We start from the raw sequence: 14,875 nt of genomic DNA on the forward strand, positions 1-14,875 counted from the left end.
CACTGCTTGTTATGGTCAAAATGGCACGTTGCAAAAAAAATCCAAGAGCAGAGGCACGTCCAGGCTTGTGGCCTATGACCCGAGGTCTCTCTAAGTCCTGCTAGTATAGCCAGCAGGTCCATCACTGATGGTTTCAGGCGGTAGGCAATTAGAGTTGCAAAACCAGTTTACATAGCAGGATGTAATTTTCCCAGGGACAGTGACTTCACACAGATGGGGTCATGAAAACTAGGACACTTGTTTTGCTTACCTGTTGCTGTTATTTGGAGATATACAGTTCATGTTGTTCTCTAGAGGAGGACATTTTAGGTTGGTGAGAGGCTAGAATAACTATAGGAAGACCTCATACATGCAGCTCCACGTGTGGCAATTCGGGCATACACACTGCTGCCCCATTTATTTGTATGGGACTGCTGGAAACATCTGGATATCTCCAGCATTCCAATAGAGATGAATGGCATACAAGTGCGCATGCTCAACCATCCGCTCATTTCAAGGGGCCCTGCAGGGTACGGTGTTCCCATTTTCAGTGGAGTACTTGGCGGTCAGACCCCCTCCAATCTAATAGTTATCCCCAGTAGTGTACATAGAGAAGTAAGGGCCCCATATCAAGGATCAAACCAGCCCCCCACACAGGACATAAGGGTTTCTGCCTAAACCCCTTTCAATGACCCTTGGGCCATTTTTTCCACTGCTTCATTTGCTAAAAGTTATTCCTCTAGAGGGTAGAGTCCTGACCAAGTTTTCACCCCCAGTAGAAGAGGAGATGATCTCAACTGGGCCCCCTTCTGCCCTGGGCCCCATAGCATTTGCATGGCCTGCCACTATGGTAGTTACGCCCCTGGTTATCCCCTATATTGTGGACAGATGATTATTTTTTACAACCAGAGTACCCCTTTAACAAGATATCAAGGAAATCAAGTGAATAAGACAAATCTGCAATACCCAGTACAGCTACTACTAAAATTAAGTCAGTGTATATATGGACCAAATGAAGAGGCCACAGTACTAGAGAGAGCAAAGACCTGACCCGCGAGGGTACCCAGAGTAGGAACCTCATCAGCTAAATCTAGCCATATGCTGTTCTTCATGTAATGCCTATATACATAATACATTCAGCTTATGTATTTTCAGTGGGAAGAGGTGAAAAAACTTCTGCCAGACAACTCTGACACTAGCTTGCCTCCTGTGGGAACCAAGGATTGAAATTCAAGATGTCTGTCCTTCCCCCAACCTCAACCTTGGGAGCACATTATATAGGGGTGTTTTTATTTACTTATTTTTGTCCGAGAAGCGGACGGACAAAAAAGGCAGCGTGTTGGAACAGCCTACTGCCAGTGGGAAAGTAGCCTAAGTCTTTTTTGGAAGAGGTGGTCATATCTTAATCCATTTTGCTGCTTCTAGTTGTATATTGTTATTCCTATTAGCCATATCCTAATAGGATTCGGTACAACCATATTACACATTGTTAGATGTGAGTGGGTATGCGCTACATTTTGCATCACAGCGTGAATGATCACACACAGATATTTGGCCGTCACTTTCTCTGGTGCCACACCTCTTGTGGGACAAGCCTACTAGATCCATGCTGAAATGTGTTTGCTTGCCTGGGGCACAAAGTACAAATACTTATCTCACAGTAGTAGAACTCGTTGTTTGACTCCACATGTATAAAGTCAGCACACGGCACAATTTCCACTGACTAGACTACAGAGGAGCACAGCTCAAGGTATGTATCTCCTACATTCATTTCTACATGTTATAGTGACTTCAATGCATTCTTTTGTGAATTTGGTTTTAGATAAGTAATTGCATCTCCATAACCCTTCATAGCTGATGCCTTGTTCTGTGTTAACTAAAACACATCAATGGATAAAGCGAGATGCTTTCAAGTGGCTTTAAAGGGTCTCATAGAGATATATCAGTGGTGGTCTGAGCGCTGAGACCCCCACTGATCACTAGGACGTGGAGCGAGAAGCTTGCTCCCTCTCCTCGCTGCTGAGGACAGAATTGAAACTTCTACAGTCCTTCTCGTGCAATGAGGAAAGAGAGTGCACTATGCGCATGCTTCTCTCCCCTCATTCTAGAAATTGGTGGGGGTCTCAACACTCAGACCCCCACCAATATAAACATTTATATGTATCTGATGTTAATGATCCTTTAAAGCCTGGAGCCAGTCACATGCTAAGAGTCTGCCCCTTGGGTCATCACCTTTGCTTATTTTAAGTACAAACAGGAGTAAAATAAAAGTGTGACGTGTGTGTAAATAGGAATTTATCTCCTGTGAAGTCTACTGTACTTTTTTTCTTCGATGAAATCCAGATTTTTTAGAAACTCTTATTTTTATTTTACAATTTTTCATGATATTTTACAAATTGAAAGGGTTTTCTGAGATTCTGATATTGATGACCGATTCTCAGGATAGGTCATTAATATTAGATCAGCGAGGAACCTGCCATTGGCTGACCCCCCCCCCCCCCCCCCCCCCCCCGACACCGGATGTTTCGATCCGCGCTGGTGTGGGGATCAGGAGTGACGAGCGAGGTAAGTATATTCACTGTTAGGGGCCCAGCATATGGGGGACATTTTTATAGTATTGGATAACCCCTTTAACAAAAGTAAATCATTACCAAAATGGTGCCATTAAAAACTACAACTTGTCCAGCAAAAAACAACTACATGGATGGAAAAATTAGTCTTATGTTCATCCTTGTCCCATCATGCATCTGGATTTTTACAGACACTTTCTGCTGATTCCTATCTTTAGACAGCAAGAGGTAGGGATTTTTTTTATAGAACACTTTGAACTGACATTGACGATTCTCATGTAGTGCCTTATACTGTCCAAACTTTAATAAAGGAAACGTGAAGAGACTTATAGGCCATACATGCTTCTCTGGAATTCTGGAAATCCCTTTCTTCCCAGAATTCCAGAGGAGCATGAAAATAAGGCTGGGTTCACACCTGAGCGTATTCGATAAGTGCTTTTTACAGGCGTTTTTATCTGGTATTTTTGAGGCGTATGTTGGGGCGTTTTTGTATTTTGGAAACGCGCGTAGTACGCGCGTTTGTGTGATTAACCACAGAGGCATACAATGAAAAACTGCCACAATACGCGCGGCAATACGCCCCAAAGAAGCTTTTGTACTTCTTGTGGTGTAGGGCGTCTTACAGCGCGTTCGTACGTGCTGTAAAACGCTCAGGTGAGACCCATGCCCATAGGAAAACATTGGTTTTTTGCCTGTTGAGCGTTTTACAGAGCGTAGGAATGTGAACCTAGGTGTGAACCTAGCCTAAGTCTCATCCATTCAGGAGTTCTCTCCCCAAGGAGAGACTGTACCCCCCCAAATCCCGACCTAGGTCTCTCACCAAGTTAAGCCAGTACTCTCTGCTCTACACTGATGAGGGGCAATCACCCCCAAAACAGCTGTCTGCAATTGAGGTGTTGACTTATTTAATATCTGAGTCATGTTTTAAGGCCTATTGAAAGGGTCAAACATTGACTTCCAGGATAGCTGCCTTACGTCTCAGCTCAAAAATCATATTCTGAGCTGACACCGAACAGACCCCATTATAGTCTATGGGGTCTTTAGGCTCCGTTACGCTCAGTTAGGTCTCAGTTATCTGGAGAATCCGTCCTTTTTGTTCTCCGGCTCCTCAACAGAGCCGGAGAATGGAAAGGAGAAACAGTGAAGTGAACGAGGCCTTATACGCCATACATGCTCCTCTGGAAATCTGGGAGGGAAGGGATGCAAAAGAGCTCTTAACAAGCTCTGCCTCTAATGCCACCAGATGTAAGGCAGCTATCCCATAAGTCAATGTTCAGCTCTTAAAATAAGCCTTGAGACATGACTTGGATATAAAATAAGCCTTGAGACATGACTTGGATATAAAATAAGCCTTGAGACATGACTTGGATATAAAATAAGCCAGTACCTCATCTGTTTTGGGGTGATTGCCCCTCATCAATGCAGAGAAGAGAGTACTGGCTTAACTGGTTGAGAGGCCTGTGTCCGGGTCAAGGGGGAACTAATTCTCCTTAGAGAGAAAGCACCTTAATCAGTGTGAGGAAACTTATAGGCCATACCTGCTCCTCTGGAATTCTGGGAGGGAAGGGATGCAAATGAGCTCTTAACAAGCTCTAGTCATGTCTCAAGGCTTATTTTAAGAGCTGAACACTGACTTATAGGATAGCTGCCTTACATCTGGTGGCATTAGAGGCAGAGATTGTTAAGAGCTCATTTGCATCCCTTCCCTTCCAGAATTCCAGAGGAGCAGGTATGGCCTATAAGTCTCCTCGCGCTGATTAAGGTGCTCTCTCCCTAAGGAGAGTTAGTTCCCCCCTTTCATCACTGTGTAATGTATAGGACACCAGTCTGTGATACTGCTGCAGCAGGACATACTGTACTTTCCAGGCATTGTATGGATCTGAGCATAGTTGCTGTGTTTACATGCTGAGGCAATCATGTCAGCAGCCACTAGAGATAAGGATGGGGTTGTATAATCCCATGAACAAGTGAGCTAAGTAGAAAACAAACATCTTGGAGAACCCCTTTAATAACGGCTGTGGTCCTAAAACAATTGTACCACTGGTTGCTAAAGGGGTTCCTTGTGAAATTCATTAATGGGCTCCCAAGATTTTTCTAAAACTATCATTCCAAGCATTCCGTGAAACTGCAGCTATCAATGCATGCTGGGAGTTGAAGTTTAGTTAAAATTTCAACTGATGGAGAACCACAAGTACCATGGGCTGATGTATTTAAGTAACAAATATCATAACCATACTATTACTGAGCAAAGTGTATGAAGGCCAATGTTACCAATAATACTATTATACATGGGAAACAAATACTGCCACACCATACCGCATATTACTACTAAATAGTCACTGAAGTCCACTATACAGTAAGTTAATTATAACCCCGGTAAGACCAGTATTACCACCACACAGTGGTAGACACCAGTAAGGCTACTTTCACACTGGCGTTTTGGTTTCCGTTTGTGAGATCCGTTCAGGGCTCTCCCAAGCGGTCCAAAACGGATCAGTTTTGCCCTAATGCATTCTGAATGGAAAAGGATCCGCTCAGATTGCATCAGTTTGCCTCCGATCAGTCTCCATTCCGCTCTGGAGGCGGACACCAAAACGCTGCTTGCAGCGTTTTGGTGTCCGCCGGACAATGCGGAGGCAAACGGATCCTGACACACAATGTAAGTCAATAGAGACGGATCTGTTTTCACTAACACAATCTGGCACAATAGAAAACTGATCCGTCCCCCATTGACTTTCAATGGTGTTCAAGACGGATCCGTCTTGGCTATAGAAGAAATAATACAACCAGATCCATTCATGACGGATGCATGCGGTTGTATTATTGTAACGGAAGCATTTTTGCAGATCCACGACGGAGTGTAAAAGTAGCCTTACTCACAAGGTGCTCTACAGATCGTATAAGTGATTATACTACAGCTACATCCAGTGACTCACTAGTGACTTCTTCTCTGATTGAAGTTGTTCACTTGCGCTTTTCTTCTCTACCTGGCCAAGGGTGCAAAGAAGACTTCTAGCCACGACTCGTCTCAGCAGAATTTGACACCTAGACATAGTTGGCTTCTCACTTTTCCAGGACATCCCTAACATTTCCCTGCCTCTACACAAACTCTCCATCCACATTTCCAGATACTAAGCCCCCATAATTCCCAACTCGTCCCCCATACAGTAATAATCCCCCCTTTAGGAGGCCTTTTAGGCCCCACACACTATTAATACACCTTTCAGGCTTTGCTACCAAGTGACTTTTACTGCGACACACATTGTGTGATCAAAGATAGTGCTGTAGCACCGCCAGTATCTCAAGTAATGAAAGTGAACGGGGTGGTGTTGCAACAAGAAAGTTTCTGTGACCATGACCTGACAGTTTCAAGACGTCATCAGGTTTGGATTGTGGGTTGAGACAGGCTGTCCTGCACCGGGACATGTGTTGCTACTAAAGTTGCTCCAGCCTTAGATCCTACAAAGTAATGGTATTTCTCTTTAGTGGCTCACAAAGTAATAATGCTCTTTCAGCATTTCAGTCATGTGTAGACATAGTCTTAAAGGGGTTGTCCAGTCTTTTTTAAGTGATGGCCTACCCTCAGGATCACTAGTGGACTGCGATCATTTGTTTTGTGTAGCTCTGTTGCTGGAAGTTAGCGCTGGAGCTACGAGCACCATCAACATTGTATTGGCCAGTGCTCATCAGTACAATACTACTCCCATTGACTGGGAACAGCACTGCAGTGATGAGAACTGTCCACTATAATGCTGACAGAACAGTGAATTACTGGCCATCACTTAAAAAAGTCTGGAGAATGCCTTTAAGACCATGTACACACATGACCGAAATGCTGAAAGGGCATAATTACTGTGTGAGCCACAAAAGAGAGTGACCATTACCTTGTAGGCTCTAAGGATGGAGCTACATGGCTGTCTGGGGATAGACCATCACTTAAACAAGGCTGGGCAAACCTTTTAACATGTTTCTCGATGTGAACTCAAGTACCCGCGCTAGTCAAAGCATTTCCTAAAAGTGAAAAGTATCTTATACTTGCCGTTGGTGGTATAGTTAAAGTCCCGCTGGATTTTCAGTTGTGCTTGTGGAGTAGGAGTAGAGACTTCAGCTGATGTCTCTACTCCTCAAGCACAACTAAAAACCAAGATGGACTTGAACTATACCACTAACGGCAAGTATAAGATACTTTTCACTTTTAGATAAGAGTATGCTTTGACCAGCCTAGGTACTTGTACTATACTTTGAGTGTTCATAACTAGGGGCAGTGGCAGGAACCCCTCAAAATATGTACCCAGCAGCAGCCACTAGTGATTGGATACAGCATACTGGAGTATTAGAGCGGTAGCACCGGTGTCATTGCCAATTTATAGATTGTATTTTATACTATGTTTCCCTATGTGATCGTGGTGCATCTAAACTTATCTAAACACAACTGAACTCAAACTCACTTTTCATTTATAAAATCTTTTTTGTTGGCTTTACCTATAGTACTTTACTGTTTTCCAAGTCTACACAACAGCCAAAAATCCACTTGACCTGAGATGGAGGCTAAATGTGAAATTAATTTACATAGCTGACCATACCCAAGTTCCCACCCATTTTTCAAAATTGGAGCGAGTGGTGTACAAAGGCAAAAAGTTGTAAATTATTGTATAAATAAAATGACCCTCCAAAAAGCCCTATTTTGGTGCTAAATTCTAAAATACAGGGCGTAATAAATTCTCCCTTTGTCTCTGTGTCAGCCTCATGTAAATGTTCACTTATTCTTTTTTCTAAAGCTGATCATTAGGAGACCAATTACCACTGGCTTCATACATTCCTATTCAGTATATCCAGTTTCTACTTCACAATCTCTTTCTATGGTAATTTATTAATTTCTGGGACACGTTAGCCCGGTACTATACTTTTCATAATGTCATTTTCTCTGATCCAGCTTAAATTCATCAAGCATATGCAGCTCCAATCTTCTTAAGAGAAGCTGACCTGAAAATCAGGCAGTCGGCAGTCATGGATACGTGTTGTATAAAACCCATTCAATTTCAGAAACTTCTCCATCAGCGTTTATGGCTCACATAAGTGCGCTTTCTATACATGAATGTGAATAAAGCACATAGGCTGCTCAGAAAAGAAAAGTTACAGTTTTTACACTTTTCTGAGCTGATGACATTCAGAGTGGAACGTTTTATAAGATGCATTCCTAGTTTATTGCCAAAATTGGCACCTTGTCCTTATGTTTTCTGGAATACACCGAGACTAATGGCATAGCACTTGAAGAACCATGATAGTTGAAGCGGGTTGATCTTCACTGAAACAGCAGGAATTTGCAAATTGCTAAAATCCTCTCATTATCAGAACAACTCCATATTAGAGAGGGCAGAGGCAGGGGCTGTGAAACTGTCAGCAATGCCGGCAGCCGCTTATCCATATTTATTGTGATGATACTAAAACGAGTCAACGAGCTATGACTAGGCCAATTCACCGTGGTATTTCTCCATCATTTTTGTGCAGAATAACTGGTACGTGCTTTATCACCCACTTTGATATGCAAACGATTATCCTATATTCTCCTATATCATATATTAGTACAATTTCCACAATTTCTGAAAGGGGTTTATAAAAATCCATGCACATGCCAGAAAAACAACCAATTGAACAGCATGGGAAATCATATATGGGAACATACCTTTGCCGTTCCCTAAATTGGGTTCATTTTGTTAGGATCCTAGCACCTATCTGGGTCTGGGTACACTCAACTTTGATTTAGTGCACACAACTTGCTGCCTGGGGTAAAAGATGTATCTGCCCAATAACCCAACCCAACAAGGGGTCCCAAAACACTTGTGTGGCTGACACCTATGCTTCCTGAACCACCCATAAGCACACATTCTCAACCTTGATGGTGGCTTTCTCTCCTGAAAACACAAAAGGATCTGCCATCAGAGAAAAGTTAGGACATCTCATGCATATTCCTTTTGCCAAAATTAATTTAATGTGCTTTACAGCTTTGCCTGTTTCTGCTCCAGAAGCCAGGCAAAAAGGCAGATGAGGGCACAGATTGAGAGCTGTGAAAAATCCTGCCTGTTCTAGCTCCTGAGATAGAGCAGAGAGGAACGAGGGGGCTGTGCTTGACATTTAGTTAGATCTGGGCTCTACTTAAATCCTTCTCTCCTCCTGCTCAATTCCAGTTATTAGTCATCACCTTGGTTTGTCTCTCTATGCATTTTTTTTAGAATATTTGTATTTATTGACCAGGATCATTTATTTGACTATTCTTTTGCATTGTCCCTAGTATTGGCTACTGTGTATGGCCTCAGACTGTTTCAGACTATTCTCATGCCGGTTACTGTGTACTGTTTATCTTGGTTTGACCCGGCTTGTCTCTGTTATGGATACTGGTTTACTGATTTGGCCTTGATGTTGCTCCCATCTGGTTCTGACCCCAGCTAATACAACTATTCTACCTGTTGAATCCACTTACTAGCAGCTACACTGTGAACACGACCTAGGAGTCCATACTACCAGCAGGGACCACCAGGGGCATACAAAGATCTCATAGGGTCCCATAGCAAAAATAGTATGGGCCCCTATGATCATGTGTGTGTGTGTGAAGCATTCCTAAGCAACACAGAACACAAAATGTGAGTCCTCGGACAAACTTACAATTCTTTTTATTAAGTGGCCAAAAGTTCTTGATGAACCAATAAATAGTTGATTTAGGTGTAATCTTACCAGTAGCAATGTCCTTGCCTGTGAAGCCCTTTAGATGCAAAGCAATGTGTTTACTTGGGGGTAACCATGGTTAATAGAAGAAAACAATGATTTCAAGCACCTCCCCCCCCCCTTTTTTTTAAAGAAACCATTGCTTATCTAATTCAATCAGCACGACAGAGTGATATCAGCTCCTTTGTCCTTGTTGACACTTTCTCCTACCCCAGTGATGGAGAACCTTTTACAGACTGAGTGCCCAAACTGCAACCGAAAACCCACTTATTTATCGCAAAGTGCCAACACAGCAATTTAACCTGAATACCAATATAGTATATCTTCCATGTACTTTATCATTTAGCTATAATAGCCTGCAAGGAATGCGCTGCCTGTGCTGTTCATAGTGCGCCCTGCGCTGATGAATGGCAGGGAAAGTCTAAGGCATATTGGTACAACATAGACTTTTTCCAGGATGCGGGTGCCCATAGAGAGGGCTCTGAGTGCCACTTCTGGCACCCGTGCCATAGGTTGGCCACCACTGTCTTACGCTAACAAGAAGATCACTGAAAAAATGTGAGCAGGTCATTTTGTTTTTGTAATTAAGTTAATTTTCACGGCAAGGAATGCCTTTTAAGTTAATTCCAAGTCACCTGATCACTCTTCATAACAATCTACAGTTAATTCAAATTGCACCAAAAAAACTGAAGCAGCAAACCGTGAAAACCTAAATTTGCGCCAACTTTTGGTTTGCATTTGTGTGTGAGTTAATCATATTACTGAGAAACACAAGCAGAACCTACAGTAGAAACTCCCTAACTGTATTGTTCCTGGTCAGTTTTGGACCTAAGCACCTGTATCACCATGCTGCCATTTATTCCCTGGATCTTTTGACAGTTTACTGAGTATGAGGAACTGTAAGACACCCTCAGTTTTAAGATATAAAAGCCACCTAGCTGATACACAAGGATAGCGTAATGGTCCAGTCCTCACACAGATGAAGGATACATGGTTGGGGGGCTCCAGAGGGCAAAATAACAGCTCCATTTTGCCAAGGGAATGAACTCTCCTTTAAATGATGGAATCAAGGGCGGGCTAAAACCGGATTTGTCTACTCCACCTGTGGGTACGCCCCCCTCTCTATCAGATGATCGCACGTTGCCATTTCTCATTGGATGGCCACGTACTGTCAGAGTCCCCTATTAACCCCAGCCAATTAACCAACAATCATTGCGTCCAGGACTCACCTGAAGACGCATCTCACCGTACATAATACAGACAGGACCCTGATACGCCCCCACCATCCTCCACGACTCTCGATGAGAGCCACCGCTGACTGAAGCAAGATGGCGGTGCGCTCCACCAGATGCTGCTGTGGAACGCATCGCCATGTGGGATGATCCAAGATGGACGTGCGCTCCACATACAGCGATTGTGGAGCGCATAGATATACAGCCGGCAGGAAACATACAGGAGGACTAAAAGATGGACGTGTGCTTCACTCACAGCGATCGTGGAACGCACAAGTCTGAGGCCAGCAGAGAAGGGGGCACGTGAATTCCTATATATTACAGCTCAGGAGGCTTTAATGGAGGGACTAATGGTGTCTTGCTACAAACTACACCACTTCACACGATATATGGGGGGAAAATATGGAGATGAGAGGGACACCATATTAAGTTTGTTTATAAAGGGGGTGCGACTAATTACTGGTAATTACAATTGGTATAAGTCAGGACAAAATATAGGGGAATAAATAAACTAGATAAGAGAAGTATAATAAATAAGAGACCTCTCCTGTGCCAAAATGTGCCACTACACAATTATAGTAAATATGATCATTTCTAAGCTATCAGATGACGGACAGCTTTCATATGCAAAAAGAAATGACGCTTCCTGCGTCTATATCAAATTCTGTCAGAAATACGAGGTGAAGCTATAAAGTACAGACGGGGCAACCTAGCAGATATAAGGTCAGTCTCTCGTTCAGTCCCCCAGGTGACCTAAACCTATAGATCCACTCTGTTTCTTTTCGAAGGATTCTACGGTCCCAGTCACCTTTCCTGGGGAAGGTCTTAATAGTTCCAATGCCGAAAAAGATAGTGACCTAAGATCTCCATTATGACATTCCCACATGTGATTTGCCAAGGGGGTATTGTTCTTTTTCTTAATATTATTTACATGTTCAAGGATACGTCCACGGAATTCTCTAAATGTTTCCCCCACATAGTCCAAGGGGCAGGAGCACTGGAAGAGGTATACTAACCCTTTGCTCCTGCAATTGATAAAATCCCTAATGATATAACTTCTATTTGTGAATGAACATACATTCACTTCTGAATTCCTCACCTAACGACAGGCCGAGCACGTTCCACACCCAAAAAACGGCTGAACATACATTTACTTCTGAATTCATCACATAACGACAGGCCGAGCACGTTCCACACCGAAAAACACCCAATCTAACCATGTCCTAGTTGGAACCGGACGTGAGAAGTGGCTACGGACCAGTCGGTCTCATAGACATCTACCACGTCGGAATGTGATACTCGGACGGGGTAATAAGACATCAGCCACGTCTAGATCCATCCGGAGAATTGGCCAATATTTCTCAAGTATCTCCCTCACCCTTCGATTCTCAACATCAAAAGTGGAGATAATCCTGATGACCTCCTCCCCTTGGTATCCGGTTCCCTAGGGACCAAGAGAGTATTCCGTTCCCGTGACTCTGCATTCAGGAATGTATTCCTAAGGACCTGCTGGGGACACCCTCTCGCCCTAAAGCGGTTAAGGAGTCTTATGGTAAAAGCTCTCTGGTTCTGAGCAGTTTCTTTATATTCGCAGATACTGACCACGAGGTATCCCTTTTTTAGGTTCGTGAGATGATAGCTTTCCCAGTGGAGTAAAATGATTGTGGCGGTTCGTGTAATAAAAAACGGATCCTGTGAACTGATGCACAGGATCAGTTTTTTTTTTACAAGATCCTTTTTTTCTGTTCTTCTGGACAGATCACAACATAAAATGAAACGGAGATGTGAAATCTCCCTAAGGCCTCAAGCACATGACCGTGCCCATTTAACGGTCCACAAACCTGACATCATCCGTATTTTTCTGATCCGTGTTTTTCTGATAGCAAAATACATATGGTTGTGTGCATGAGGACTAAACCTGATCTGTGCTTCTGTCGTCATGAATTTTCTTCACTTTGTGTCAGCACACATCTATCTGGCGACCTGCCAGTGATAACGGACACGTGTTTACAATTTTGACATCCTTATCGTGTTTTATATTGCGGGAAGTTATTCTGCGTGTTCCCTTTTGGCCGTTTGTACTGAAAACACTATTAATGTTTGCTTCAAGGTCCCGGGATGTGACATTGGTGTCTGATGCACAGGCTGAACTCTGCTCCACATAAATTGCTAGCTGTGTATTTATTTTACTGTCTGCCACTTTTTAACCTGGACAATATAGCATGGAGCTCCAGTGCCGGTGTGGCTATAGAGCTGTTTACTCCGCCAGCTGGGGGAAAGGGCAGGCGGGATCAAAGTCTGTATCTAGGGAAAGGTCTTTTGTAGTCTTCCACTCTAACGAGAGTTTGTGTACAGGTAGCACAGACACAAAGTGCCGTACGTGCAGGAAAACAAGCAAAACGCGACGTGTCCAATGACGTTTTCTGGATAATTTTTTTCTTTTTGCAAGCTAATGGGTAATCCTGTTTGGCACAGCATGTTAGTGGGCTCTGACCTGGCAGATGGGAATAAGCATTGGTTGATAGGATGATATGTTAAATTACACCACAGACTGTATACATTGCGGACATCCTAAGTGGTGCATATTCCTGCAGAGGTCCTGAAATATACCAGTTATGATGGACAGTATAATGTCCCTAATGTACGGCTAGTTCTTTAGCTGTACTTAGTGTAAGAACTCTAAGAATTGGTACTTCACATTAAAACTAAGTAGAAAGTGAGTCAATCAATGATCAAATGATTTACCATTTGTAGAAGACGTGCAAGTTCAGTGTGAGAAACTTGCGGCGTGTGGCGGTGAAAGTTCGTGTTCTGACATCTGCTGCTCTGATAGGATCGTGCAGCATTTTAAAGATTTATAAGGCTGTGAGTCAGTGTGAGACCTGGAATCTATTAAATTACACTGACATAATGGAGGGATACACAACCTTATAAATGACTATAAGGCCTCATGCAACATATTTTCTTTCCATGTCCATTCCTTTTTTTTTTTTTGGCGGACTGTATACGGAACCATTCATTTCAACGGGTCCTCCCAAAAAATGGAAGTTACTACATGTGCATTCCATTTCTGTATGTCCGTATTTCCGTTTTGCAAAAAACTAGAACATGTCCTATTATTATCCACATTACGGACTGTTCTATTAGGGGCCAGCTGTTTCATTCCGCAAAATACGGAATGCACACGGACGTCATCCTTATTTTTTGTGGACCCTAAAATACATATGTAACACTACAGAGCGGTGTTACCACTTCTGCACCTTACTACTGTCTATTGGTCTGACCTCATGTCATCTTATACAATTATTCCAAGTCCTACACATTGTGCATTTATGTAACTGTTCATGTAGTGTGCCTGGTTCACCAGCAGGTGTCAGAAAATATGGCAGAGCTATAGTTAGAGATAGAATGGAACTTACCATTCCATTCTAACCCCCCTCTGGAGAGAAGTGGGCGAGCCCTACTACCTGCAGGAAGGTTGACCACTTAGCTTCAGTCTAGCTTATCCCTAGCTAGGGGAAGGCGTGCAGAGGCACGTCTCTGTTGGACGTGCCCATACAAGCCAGAGCACCTTCAGCTCTGCTGGACATGGAGGTCAAAGCTTGAAGCCTCAGGAGCCAGGAGGAAAGGTCCCCTCTGATAACCTAGAGTCAGACTACAGAGAAGAAGTGTAGCATACAGAAGAAGCTGAGTTATACAGCCAGCCTGTCAGTACAGCAGAGTTAGAGAAACAGATATAGCAGAGTTGAGTTTGCCTGCCAGTTTAGAGCTAAAGCCTGCTGGAACAAGACAAAGCATGTAAACCATTGGAAGAAGCGTTTATGCAAGTAAAGCTGATGTTGAACTTCATCTCAAGTTCTGGACTCAAGTTATTTCTTCAAATCCCTCAATTATTCCCCCTATTTATTGCTTCAGAGCCAAAGCCTGGGGTCCAGTGGTATCCATGTAGGAGCACCATGACACACATAAAGAGACATTTTAGGCCACATTATACCACTCGGCATTCCTAAACCTGGGACACGACATAGAGGGCCCTAGGGGGAGGCCACCCCGTTGCACATACAGTCGTGTGCATGAGGCCTAACACTGTGCGAACCTGTCACAGGAGCAGAGGTCAGAATGGGAACTCACACTGCCACATGCAGCGAGTTTCTCACATTGAACTCGCTCGTCTGTGTCTGGCCTAAGAGGATGATAATTGCAGCTTGAGGTACTCCACGTGGCATACCACAGTAGTCACAATGACAACTGCATTACTTCATCTTTATTCTCTTGAGCACTGCAATCGATGTGTCCACACTGGCGGTAAGATGTCTTCAAGATCACTCTCATAACGGATTTGTGTGGGTCTGACCACTGGGACCTCCACCGCTC

The 14,875-nt window shown here is 43.4% G+C and overlaps 1 protein-coding gene across 3 annotated transcripts in view; it reads left to right on the forward strand.

Annotated features, from left to right (window-relative positions):
• Nucleotides 1-14,875, forward strand: part of PC (pyruvate carboxylase) — a 405,325-nt gene that overhangs the window by 61,157 nt on the left and 329,293 nt on the right. The window contains exon 1 of one of the 3 annotated variants that reach the window (XM_044270880.1): nt 1,634-1,729. The exons of the other annotated variants lie outside the window; for them this stretch is intronic. The gene's annotated coding sequence lies outside the window, so the exon portion shown is untranslated. Of the gene's footprint in view, nt 1-1,633; nt 1,730-14,875 lie in introns of those variants that run through there. 3 annotated transcript variants of the gene reach the window in all.

This window comes from Bufo gargarizans, chromosome 10 (genome assembly GCF_014858855.1).
Source record: "Bufo gargarizans isolate SCDJY-AF-19 chromosome 10, ASM1485885v1, whole genome shotgun sequence".
Lineage (NCBI taxonomy): Eukaryota > Metazoa > Chordata > Amphibia > Anura > Bufonidae > Bufo > Bufo gargarizans.